Raw genomic sequence first — 13,252 nt, 5'->3', positions numbered from 1 at the left:
ATAAATATTCTTTTTTATCACTCAGTTAAACACCAAATTGTGAATTTTATCAAAACTCTAAAAGAGTTTACAAAAAAAAAAAGTTTTGAAGTTACATAGCAAAGTACCCATCATGCTTTTGCTACAGCGCCTATTTCAGTACTACCAACCACTAATTCTTTTTTACTCTTTTAGTGAACTATTTTCCCTTAGAAAGCATTTACCCAGGACAAGGGTCCATATAGAATGTACTATATTGTCTCTAAATGCTTGAAATTCCTTCTCTTTTAAGATATTAGTTAAAGAATTCCAGTTTTCAACTTTTTTTGGGGGGGGAGACATTCATTTTTTTCCACAATTTTCTCTTTCTTTTAAATGACTTTTATTTAATTAATTTTTATTTCTTATAAACCTTATAGAAGTAAAAATGTCTCAGATTTTATTTTTAAATTTACTGTTTCTAGTAGAATTTCTAGAAAAAGTAGCTATTAAAGTTGAAGAACATACTGATACTCATTAAGTATCAAGTACATTAAGAGGAAAAATACTGTGGCTGTGTCATGGACACGGCCGTGTGTTGTACGTGAATACGTTTACGTAACGGGTTATATTTTTTATATAAAATATTTTTATTTATGTATTTAGGATGAAATCAAGGAAACAAATAATTATTGTGTTACAATATAACTTTATTAATTATAGGTCTGTTATACGAAAAGTACGACACAAATGGCATACAAGATACATCGAGATTTCTGATAAACGTTAAATCGATATAGGTATTACCTAACGTTGTTGGAGAAGTTTCAATATAAGACAAATTGAACTCGCTGAGAAGTCGGGCAATGAGCGGTTTTGTGAGACATCAACATTAAAGTCTCCAACTATCATAATTGGTGTAGTAAGATCAGGCTCGTAATCGGGTATAATTTTAGCGATATTTTTGGAATATTTTAACAACGATCGTAACATAAAGAGTTTAATTTCTGCTAACGCTGTGCCCGGATGGATATACACACACCCGAGTACGGATTTGAAGATCCCATTGGCCTATTTCGTTTACTAGACAGACATCACCAGCTTTTGCGTCTTTCATTATCAAATAAATTTCCGAAATGTCAATGTTAACTCTATTACAATCAGTGAAGCTATGCGATATATGGCGACTCCACCGGCTTTGCGACTTTTACCATTCGATTGTTCTTGAGAAGCCCTTTCCAACCGTATACGATCTCTGTATTTGGTTTTGGCTTTTCGACGCGTAAAGGCCGACATTATATATTTTTTATAATATTTTTTTATTCTAACACCTTTATTTTATTCACTGTCACTATTTTACACTAATGTTTTATATACAATCGATAGATTGTGACGACAGCTGGCGATTAAAACTTAAACGAACATCGTAGCTTCTCCGAGTCAAAAGTTATACTAATTGCAAATCTCGATACGCAGCAAAATTATCTCAAAATGGCGGCGCTTCCCCCTCAACCGCGCGCGATGCGTCACAGTCCTTGTTTATTGTAATGAATTCTTTGATCCTTTAGCTATCCAGTGGTCTAATTTAATTTTGGATGTAGACGACAGATTCGAAACTACAATGCAAACTGTATGCCCCGATTTTGTTATCATTAGATTTTTTGGATTGCCACCATATGATTCAAATTTAAAGACGCGTCAAATTTATTCACGTCAAAAAAGAAAAAGATAGTTTTAAAGATAATAATTCATTTACATTAAATTAACTGTTTAATTCCAATCCAAATTCGATTCCTATAAAAAAAAAAAAAAAGCACATTATTTAAAAACGAGGTTATAGAGTTCCAAAAGAAAATCACTCGACTATGTCATTACAATGATCGATGGATAGTAAGTCAGCTTTGAAATTGCTTCCTTTAGAGCGGGAGAAAAAAAAAGAAGGTTCCTTAAGTGATAAATGATTCTGTTCTTAGTCAAACTTCTCTTCAAATAATGTGTAAAGAAACAAATACAAAATTCGGGTAAAACAATGATGTTAATTTTTTTTTTCAGTTTAGTTCATGATTAATGGAATGGCTGCTGTGTTCAACACACCGTTACCAAAGCTTTCAATTTTATTAAGTATAATAATGTTATTCAATTGATATTATGGAAGTTATTACAATTAAATCAAATAGCAGAAGGTTCTGTTGTTATTTCCTATTCACTCAAACCTTGTGTTTTTAAAAATAAAAGCATTTACAACATATTTACAGTAATTGTTTACTTTTAATATAGCAGCCTTTTGTCCAACAGAGGGTGGTACAACTGATCGACTTTATTGATCTAGTACAACTGATCGACTGTATCGATCTAGTACAACTGATCGACTTTATCGATCTAGTACAACTGATCGATCTAGTTATCACTTTGTTTACTTATTAAAATCTTGATATTTAACCCTCAACTGGGTATCGTCGGAGGCAAATTTGATGAGCGCGCTTTTCTTTTGTGTAGCATTTTGTAGGAATTAACTATAAACATCTCCCCTTCTCTGAATTCTCTGAAACATCCTCACCCAACAATCGACCATACAAATCAGTCGTTCTTCGAGCAGTGCAAGTAAATAAAATATAGGTTTTGGGTCAAATTCGACCCGACAATACCATTTACGTTATAACTTTTTTTGTCTTAATATTTTTTATTTTTATGTTTTGGAGTTTGTTTTCAGTTCTATTTTTTAATATTATTCTATAATATTAAATATTATATGGTAAATATTGCATAATATTTAATATTATTGCTGATAACTGGTTCTGTTCAGTTAACCTGGTCCATGGACTAGGAAAGCTAAATTTGTCTTACTCGGGGACATTACGAAAAAAATAAAAAAGAAAACCCCTCTTATATAATTCCAAATAAAGAAAAACTACCGTCAGAACTTCATTGTTTGTTTTTACTGGCAACAAAACGGTGGTTTGTTTGTACCAAAACAGAACAAGTAGGTTATACTCGCATCATGATAATTCAGTACTTGCAGAATTATGGAAAACAAATCATTTTTTCTTTAGGACTTTTCTTTTCTTGGAATGAACATCTAACTTTAAGGAAATAACGTTTTTCAGAAAAATATTATTTTTTTATTTTTCTGTTTTTGTAACTTAAAAATAATGTAAAAAAAAAATGCAACTTCTGTTAATTTTTAACTTTTTTTTTTTGTTTTTCTTAATCTTATGAAACAAATTTAACAAAATATTCATCATTTTCATTTGCTAACTAAATTTTTTTAGAAATACTAAATCGACTTTTATTATAAATCAATGACCTATCATTATTGAGAAGGCTGTGTCTGCATGTTTCTAATCAAGGAATCATAATTTAGAGTAAATCTAGAAAACATAATGCTAAGAAACCTTCAGTATCCAATTCAGGAATCTTGTTGACTGTTTTGAATTAACTATAAAAAAAACTGCGGTAATAACATAGGTAAACTTTAAACCACCAGTATACATGTTATTTATCAATTCAAAAAAATTAAAGAACTGTCAAGCCTTCAAAAATGTTTTTTATCATTTTAGAAACGTAGTTGAATACATAATTCTTTAAAGAAGGTTAAGAAGATGAATTAATTCCAAGCGCTAATGCAGTTTTTGAGCTTATACTCACGTTTATCTGCTGTTGCAGGCACAGTCAAATTGCATTCAACACTGCAACATGAAAAAACAAAACAAAAAAATCAAGAATATCGAATTATAAAGAAATAATTGCGTTACACAAAAATAATAATAATAAAGGATGAAAACAAATCGCTATAGCAATATGGAAGTTGGCCGAAACGATAAAAATCACAGTGTATAATTTTATGGTAGATGTAAATAATATAACCAGGGGTAAAGTGTTTGTAGGAACTAATGGCCGACATTTTGAACACCATTTTACCTTGTGGTTTACTCGTTAGATCGTTAACTATAAAATATGTGTACACCATGGTTTTCGTGCGCTGTTCTCACCTAGAAAGGGCCTGCTCTAACGTTAGGGCAAAGTGGTATTCGTTTGAATAAAGATCTCTAAAAACCCCCTAGCCACTACTTGTATTATAGCCTAAAGAACACATTGTTTATAGGCACTCTTTACTTCATATTAAATTGATATTAGGTGCCTCCTTCACTCGTATTATAAATTATTAACCTTCCATTTATGCACAACTATACTTTAAACAAAATAATAACGGGTGGTCCATCGACAACGTTGAATTTAATTTTAGAATTAAATAACCAGTAAATTATTATTTAGTTGAACAAATTTTATTGATTTATAAAACAGAAAAAATTATTTTGTTATTTACAATCTGTATTATACACTAGACAATAAGTAAATAGGGAGATTGTTAGGTATAGAGACGTGAAAGGCAGGAGGAAAGAAACTGCTCAGCGGTAGATTTTTAGGCCTTCAGACTGCGAGGAAGTCGCGGGGCCACTGGCGATTCAGACGGAGAGTAGGATTGCCAGGAATGTCAGAGGAGGCGAGAGATAGTACGAGAGGAGTGGAGCAAGTAGAGAGAGCAGTATGGAATTTTTGATATTTAGTCTTGGCTAGTTGGTGTACGAAGGGGACGTTGAGGTCGGTGTGAAGGGTGAGGTTAGTCACCGTAGAAAGGAGCGTCCAACTATCTGTCGGAGGAGTTTTGACTGAAATGACTTGTACAGTCCGTACGTTTGTAGGTTTGGCTGAATCCCACAGCTCTAGTCCCGTAAGTCCACATAGGTTTGCGTTTGAGTTCAATGGGTAATTTGGAGCGTTGTCCAAGTAGTCTGTAAAGCAGTTTAGCACGTTTCGTCATTGCCTTTGTCTTTTAAGTCTAGTGTGTGGGTTCCACGTGAATCGTTTGTCTATAAAGAGCCCAAGGTAGTGCACCTGATCTGTACAAGGAAGAGGATTGCTGTTGAAGAGGACAGGCGGACAGGAGCCCCGCCGTAGAGTAAACGTGGCATGCTGGCATTTCTGTGGGTTCATTTTAATCCTCCACTTCTTTGCCCAGAATTCTATTTCATGTAAGTGTGTCTGTAACTTGTATGAAGCTGATGAAGGATGTGTACTTGTAGCTAGTACGGCTGTAACGTCTGCATATGTACAGAGCAGTGTAGAGGATTGTACAGGTATGTCTGATGTGTATACTGTGTAGAGAACAGGGGCCAAGTATACTCCCCTGAAATGTTAAAATTAATTATAGAATATGATGCCGGAAAATTTTCAAAAATCTTTTTCTAATCAATCATCAATAATGCTTTGTTGTTTTTTGAGTTTAGTAATTGTTTGTGGATATTTAGTATAGATTTTGGACTTTTACAAAACCTATGTGAGAAAAATCTTTAAGTCATGGCATCAAGTCCAAAAGTTGGCGGCTAATTAACGTTTGTATTTCAGAAAATCACGAGTAAAAACGTTGGATGGTAAACAAATTTTGTTTTGTAGAATGTGGCACCGCTCTGTTTAAAAAGCTTATTGAAATTCGTTATTTTAACGAATAATGATTTCTTTTATTATTATTATTATTATTATTATTATTATTATTATTATTATTATTATTATTATTATTATTATTATTATTTTGCAGTTATAACCTTAATGAACAGGGAGTAAGAAGTAATTAGTTCTCTCGCTCTGAGAAAATCTCTTTGACGCTAACTAAGAGAAAGTAAATCAAGATCAGATTTCTACCGATCAGACTGTAGGAGGTTAGACACAAAACGTTATCGCTCCCTTACGGTGGGTATTTAAAGCTCAGAGGTGAACAACATAACCTCTACCTCAAACCCTACAATTCCCCAGACCAAAGGAATTTACACTCTTTAAATTAATAGGGTTAAGTATAATTAAAACTATCCGGTAGGACAGTTGTATAAGGGTTGATCGTCAAAAACTGCAAGAAAAAGCGTAACGTTGAAAAACACCCAACTTTGACAATTTTTTTCTCTTTTTCTATAAAAGATAAAATTCCCAAATTTTCTTTAAATTATAGGGCAAATCCTCCTTTATAACTGTATTTTTTTTGCAACAACCCAGATCTAATAGGTTTCGAGAAAAAAGTTGCCGAAAATGAGCAAAAACGTCATTTTCAGAAAATGTTCTTGTTCTTGTTGTTGTTGTTGTTGTTCTTCTTCTTGTTACCTTTATTGTAAACAACGTAGCGCCTAAACGCGCAAACCGATTATCATGAATGAGGTGTCATTCGATTCGGAATTTTGTGTAGATGTGCCTTTTGGGGGTCTCGACGCTGTATATCGAATGGGAGAGGAGTTAGCCCCCTTAATGTAAGGCCCCCTCCAAAATTATTATTACTAATTACTCTGCAAATCTTGGCCCGATTTTGAAAAAAATTGGTAGGATGATAGAGTTAGTGCTCCCCTACGTAACATTAAAGCGGCGACCAGCTCTTACACTTGTTAAGGGAAAGTATAGCAATCGTTTCAAATTATCGACACGTGAACCGATTTTCATGAATGAAGTGTCATTCGAATCGAAATTTTGTACATATTTGCACTTTTAAAGTCTCGACGCTGTGCCTCATAAGGAGGGGAGTTTGCCCCACCCAAGTAAGGCCCTTTCTAAAACTATTATTACCAATATTTCTATAACGCTCAGTCCGATTTAGATAAAATTTAGCTCGAATAAGTGGTTAAAGCTCCTCTACGTTGCTGTGAAGTGCTATCATGCTCTTGCACCTACTAAGAGGAAGTACTGCAATCATTTAAATTATCAATGAGTGAACCGATTTAAATCAATTTTTCATCCTAAATACATAAATAAAAATATTTTATATAAAAAATATAACCCGTTACGTAAACGTATTCACGTACAACACACGGCCGTGTCCATGATCAGCCAGTTTTTTTTTTTTTTTAAGACAAACTCTATGTCTTTTAAAAGATCTTTCGGAAGTAAAAAAGAAGTTAATGTCGCAAAAATTACCATAATCTAACTAGTTCTTGGTTCTGGGTTAAACGAAATGTAGAACATTTTTCCGTTGAACATCAAAACTGTTTATTGCAATGAGAAAGTTAACTCGCAGATGTGATTATTGCAAGTAATGCAAAGATTGGTGTTCCGGTCACGATTGTGCACTTTAAAAGCTGTTTTCTCCATGACTTCCAAACCTTATGACGTTCTATTCTCTTTTCCTTGAAATGTTTTTAAACATTTTTTTGGACGTTGTTATAATATAGTCAATCAATAATTAAAGGAAAAATATCATCTAATGAGATGATAAAAACAAATTACTTGGTTATCAGATGAGCATTTTATTGTTATTATTATTATTAATTACAGTATTTGGAAAGAAATGAACGATCGCAACGTTATTTCAATTAGAACGAAAAGAAATATAGATTTTTAGACACTACAATAAATGGTTCATTAAAAACACGAATAGAATAAAGCTTCTTTAATAGAATTGAAATTTATAAAATTTCTTTATTTGATTTGTAAACTTAAGCTCTTTTATAAAGCAAACTTTACCACCATTACTTTCAGAATCTTCCTTACCTTCAATTACAGACATTACCCACTTCTAGTGGTTTAGGAAACTAAAGAGAGAAGCTAAACGCAAAAGAACGTTGAAAATAAAAATGTGATGAACAGAAACCAATTATAAAACTTTAATCTGATTTTAAGTAGATTTTAAATTTAAATCATGAAATATTATTTTTATTTTAATGTTTAAAGAGAAAAAGAATAAATATTCAATTGATCAAACTTATAAACACATTCCCGCATTTAAAAGCAATTATGTCAAAACTAATTGGAAAATTAAATTAATCCATGATAAAGGATTAGATTCATTTAAATTAAAGTCATTAAGAGATGGTTTAAATTATTTAATTTTTAATTTAATGTAAAAGTCTAAATAAAGCATCTTATAATATACATATAAAAGATTAAACTGCATTAATTATTTATGAGTTTTATAGTTATTGGATCTAAATTTTGGTTAAATTAAGGTCAACAAAATTTACTGCACAAACTTTTGTTTTTTCTAAAAAATAACACTGAACTTCTAGTTTTATTAAAAAGTTAAATAATTTATTTTATTTAATTATTTGTGAACTAATCAACAGATTTCAACCATAATTCACCAACCGCAAAATACAATATTAAAGTTTATTTGTACAAATTTACATAACTTAAAACTAACTAGAAACCAATAAAAAATTAAGTTTAACAGGAGCACGATGTTTACTGCACCAAGGCTAGAACCCAACTCTTTTTGTATTATTTGTAATATTATATTTGTATATTATATTTTTCCATATTTTGTCAAGTCCCAACTCTCTTGTAAAACTGCTAAGTTGTAACAAGTAATAAATAAATAAATAAATAAAATAAATACAGGTTATTCTATGAAAACTACTACTAGTAGTAGTAGTAGAAAGCTTTACATACAAAAAATAAACATAAAAATAAACTTACAAAATTTAAACTTAAAGCTTGCAAGGCATGGTATAATAACCGTCTGCCAGGAGTTGTTATATTAAACTAAACTCAATAACTCAAATAAAAACAAAAACTATGAAAAAGGCAAAGCTCCCTAAATATGAACATAAACAATAATTAATTAAGAGAAAATAATACAATAAATAAAGAGAAATAAGAACACTATTAAAAGTAATAATAATAATAAAACCCTAATTGAACCAAATTACATTGACTTCTTAATAATTAAATTCAGAAACTAGAAAATTTCTGTATCTATTGACTGCATTAACATATTGTAACGAAGTTGACCTGGGCAGAGAAGAAAAGCCTAGATTGTTATAGAGGTTGAGCGACCAAAGTTGGTAACAGGCCACCACTGTGGGAACAAAAGGCCGGTCTCTACCTAAGTAGAAAAAGAAAGGCCTAGATTGTTCTAGGGGTTAAGCGACCAAAGTCGGTAACAGGCCGACATTGTGTAAACAAAAGGGCCGGTCTCTACCTGAGCCAGAGGAGAAAGGGCTAGATTGTTGTAGGAGTTTAGTGACCGTAGCCTGTAACGGTCCACCGCTGTGTAAAAGCCAGCTAAGAGAAAGGCCTCAGTTGGGGTGGTGGCATATGTGTTTTCCCAGCCAGTGATTGACAGGTGAGAGTGAGACAGACGGAGTTGGAGAGAGAGACAGAGAATTGGAGGAGGCGGCCCTAGTTGGGGTGGTGGCAGTACGTGTTTTCCAGCCAATGAGCGGCAGGTGGGAGCAAGACAGGCGGAGTTGGAGTGTGACAGAAGGTTGGAGGAGGGCGGCCCCAGTTGGGGTGGTGGCAGCATGTGTTTTCCTCAGCCAGTGACCAGCCGGTGGGCGTGACACAGACGGAGTGGGGCAGACGCAGTTAAAAGGAAGCAGACACAGCTGGAGAAGTCAGTTATTAGAGTTTTTAGTGAAGTCTTTGAGTGAGTTTTGAGTTAATCTTGACAGTCAGTCTTGGAAAGTTAGTTTGGAGAGACACTTTGGTAGTGACAGTTTGGAGAGAGTCAGTGTTGCGGAGTGCTTCAGAGTTAGCCAGTTGGGCAGTTAGTCAGTTAGTGAGTACAGCTTTGTTAGTGCAGCTGAGACTAGTGCAATTCGGTGCAGTGCGGACCAGTGGTCAGTCGTGGAACAGTTTTGTGGCGTTACGTAGTGAGTAAGTAACGGTAAACTGTTGTGACTGTTGTAAATGGTGACTGTAATGAATAGCATTAGTAGCTGGTAAATGTTAATGTTAGTAAAGGTAATGTGTTAATAAATCAGGTTATTACTTACAAATTTAGCGAGTTTTATTATTTATCAAACCCACATATTATTAAATTAACTAGTGGCAGTCATTAGTTGTGTTGTTAAAGTTTTTAGTAAAAGGACAAAAACTTTACAATATTTACAAATAGTCCCAGTCTTTACCATTTAACGCATCTATCAGTTCTGCCTGTGTGAGCTCTCTTTTCTCCAAAAGTACCTGATTCTAAATTCACCCAAAACAGGTCAGACTGTAATGAAATGTTTATCATCTTCTTTTTGATTCAAATTGTTGATATCCGATCGTTGAACAGGTAACATCGTGTTGGTTTTCTGTATAATAAATTGTAGTTTGTACCATATTTTTATAACTAATACTTTGTCATTGTTAAGCATAAATATTATTATTTTGTGGTTTCCAACTAATTCATTGAACTAATAAAACAGTTTACAAAAAGAAATCCATTCAGTTTCGTACTGTACAATTAAAATAATTACTGGTACAGCCTCTTTGAAATGAACAAATAAATATCTTTTGAAAAGTTTACATTCTACTTCCCAAAGGCAATTATTTATTTAAACACATTTGTTTAACCACAAATTAAATATAGGAATCATAAGCTTTGTACGTTTGTGGATTTATTGATTTTTTTTAAATTAGAGTTGTTTGTACTCGTATTATTTGTACTTTGTGAAGTAATACATACTATTGTTTACAACTCGTTAGCCGCAGAATACTAACTCAGAGGCCTAATATTGAATTCTATTGTGATGGAATTATCCAGAGTTTTAGGGTGAATTATGTTCTGTGAAGATTAAATTCTGTTTCAGCCATATTTTTTAAAATTTCTCCCAGAGAAAAGTGGTCAGAACCAAAAACACAGCGTTACGGTACATTAAGTTTGGTGGTTGCATTTACAAAAGGAGCTGAAAGTTTGTAATTTTGTTGTATATAAAAACGTTTAAAGTATTATTTACCAGCACAAAAATTTTCTTTTAACTTCTTATTTTAATTAACCTTCAAGAAGCTGAGGAAATTAATTGCGTTGCTGATGTTATAAGTTGTTATGTTAGGAAAACGAGTTGTTTAAAATTTCTGAATGTATAAATAAATTTAGCTGTTAGTTAATCCAAAAATAATCAGGGATTGGTGTTCATCTTTGAACGAGATTTACATATATGGTAATGTGTTTGAGGAAATCTAACTCGAAGTCGTAGGACAAAGTTTAGCTCGTACATAGTCTTAATCTAAACACATCAAGATCTCATCTGTTATTTTGCCCCGTAAGAGGTTTTGTCACTGTCAGTGATGGATCATGACGATGAGTCCAAGATATCTACAACGATATCTTAACAATATAACGATATAATTTTTCCAAAACGGAGAAGATTATTTGATTTTATTTGTGGTTACCATAGGTAGTAAAAATGTACAAAAAAAGATTAGCTGATAACTGTAATAATAACTGTAATAAATGTGTTGCTTTGAGGCAAGAATCCCAAAATGGGAAACTCTCTCAAAAGTAAAATGAGCTCTACACTCGCTAATAATGGCCCTAGGAAAAATATTACTCAGATTATTTTGTAGCAATTTGGACATTAAGGGGATTATGATTTGAGGAAACTAAAGCGTTGAACTTCATCACCTTTAGAAGGAAGAAGCAGACGCTTGTGAATGTCATAAAAGTAGGAAGTTGTATGCAGGCTGGGGTTACCTTCACAGAATGAGCAAAGAAAGGGCCCTTGGAAAGGTCTGTGAAAGACAACCAGGAAGAAGAAGACTTACAGCCAAGATTATACTGGCTACAGGTAGTTATAGATTTGCTGAAGATAGGCGTCAGACTGCGGAACATTAAAGCCACGAAAAGAAAGATTAATAGGAGCATCTGCTTAAGAAGGCCCAAGGATCCTAAAGCCAAGGAAGAAGGAAGAAAAGACAGGACTCTAATTGAAGGTGTAGGTCGCTGTTTATAAAACTTTTTTCAGCTACTATCATTGAACAAATATACGAATATTACAATGTTTCGTTATAGCTCTGTAGGTTTTCTCAAGTAGCTCTTGTTTAAAAGTCCTTACAAGCCAATCAATAAAGATAATGCGTGGATCAGTCAAAAATATTTGAAAAAGCATGTAAAGAGTGAACTTTGTAAGTTTCAGTAAGCATAAAGCAGTACTTGAGTTCTCTTAAACTTACAAATATAAGTAGGTTATCTGTATTATTATTATCATTGAGCCAATCGACAATTTGGGCATTAACACCAAATGTTATTACTTTTATTTATTACATAAGCAACATCTAGGTAATAATACGAGGTGTGGCTATTAAATAACGAGACTGATGCTGCTACAGAAGAACTATGCATGCGCCAAATCCTAACGACCGACAGCTGTGCAGCGTAAAGCCTTCTCTTTCGATTGCAGCCTTCTCACGTGTTTGTAGAGTAATCAGTGTAGAGTAAAACATGATACTACAAATGTAGTAGGGTCATTCCATGTCAAATCAACACGGGGTCTGAACCTCACCATCTCGGATTTTCTTGAAATTTGGCACATGTGTACTATTGGTATAGACTTGGAAAAATATGAAATTTAACTGTGATATGTCAACTGGTTTATGAGTTACAGGGCTATAAAGTTGCCAAAAATGGGCTGAAAAACAGGGAACCCCGTGTTTTTGAATTACTGTAGATGCTTTCCTAATTGAGCTACAGACTTGGAATTGGTGTCATTTTATAGCATATATAATGCCCTTTCCTGTGATATGCGTCACCATATGGGTTAGGATAAATAAAGTTTGTTAAATTTAAATTTAAAATTTAAATTTTAAATTTTTTAAAAAGTACATATTTTAAAATTTTAAAATTAATTCCATGAATAGCTAGTAGTGTTATGAATCACTGGGCAAAATATTAATTTGGGACGACAATGGCTTCATTGTTAAAAAAATTTAAGACTAAAGCTCCAATCCGATTAATTCAACTCTGAATTCATGTTAGTACAATAATGCTAATAATAATTCCACTAATAAGTCCACAGTAAAACATACTGTTAAGTAATAGGATCTCTTTAATATTTTAAGCTTGAAAAGGCGTCATTTGTTTGTCATGCATCACTTTCTAGTAGGACATATTTAAGTTCTTCCAGTCAGAGTCACAGGATCAATTTTTATCAAAACATCCACTACTGAGACCCAAAGAATATCGGCATTTCTTGGATGCGAGATGATTTAGAGGGTCCAGCTGGATGAAGAAAAGTTACTTTTACTTCATCAAGTTCTTCATTTTTCTCTAAAACATATCCAAGCCAAGCCACCAGTTTCTTTATAGACTACACTGATATACAACCTGATATGGCGGCTAATTTTAGATTATCAGGGAATTTTGAAACTTCCATTTCGCAAGCTTCTGAGTTCATAGAAAAGTTTTTAACCAATATTTTGGATTTACTTCTGGGAATGAAAGCATGGTATTGCTGTGTTCCTTTAATAGCCAATGCTTGAGCAAACCGATTTTTTAAAAAAACACTCAGATTCAACATAGTCTTCCTGGGTTGAATATGCAAAGTCTATGTTGGTGATG

The 13,252-nt window shown here is 33.0% G+C and overlaps 1 protein-coding gene across 4 annotated transcripts in view; it reads right to left on the bottom strand.

Moving 5' to 3' along the window:
- Nucleotides 1-13,252, bottom strand: part of LOC141447096 (obscurin-like) — a 676,918-nt gene that overhangs the window by 393,554 nt on the left and 270,112 nt on the right. For 3 of the 4 annotated variants that reach the window (XM_074114296.1, XM_074114295.1, XM_074114297.1), the window contains exon 3: nucleotides 3,604-3,644. The exons of the other annotated variant lie outside the window; for it this stretch is intronic. The gene's annotated coding sequence lies outside the window, so the exon portion shown is untranslated. The remainder of the gene's footprint in view (nucleotides 1-3,603; nucleotides 3,645-13,252) is intronic. 4 annotated transcript variants of the gene reach the window in all.

Source organism: Rhodnius prolixus, unplaced genomic scaffold (assembly GCF_049639745.1).
Source record: "Rhodnius prolixus isolate KJV_2025 unplaced genomic scaffold, Rpr scaffold_7, whole genome shotgun sequence".
NCBI classification, from domain to species: domain Eukaryota; kingdom Metazoa; phylum Arthropoda; class Insecta; order Hemiptera; family Reduviidae; genus Rhodnius; species Rhodnius prolixus.
This window is presented reverse-complemented; position numbering and strand designations above follow the sequence as displayed.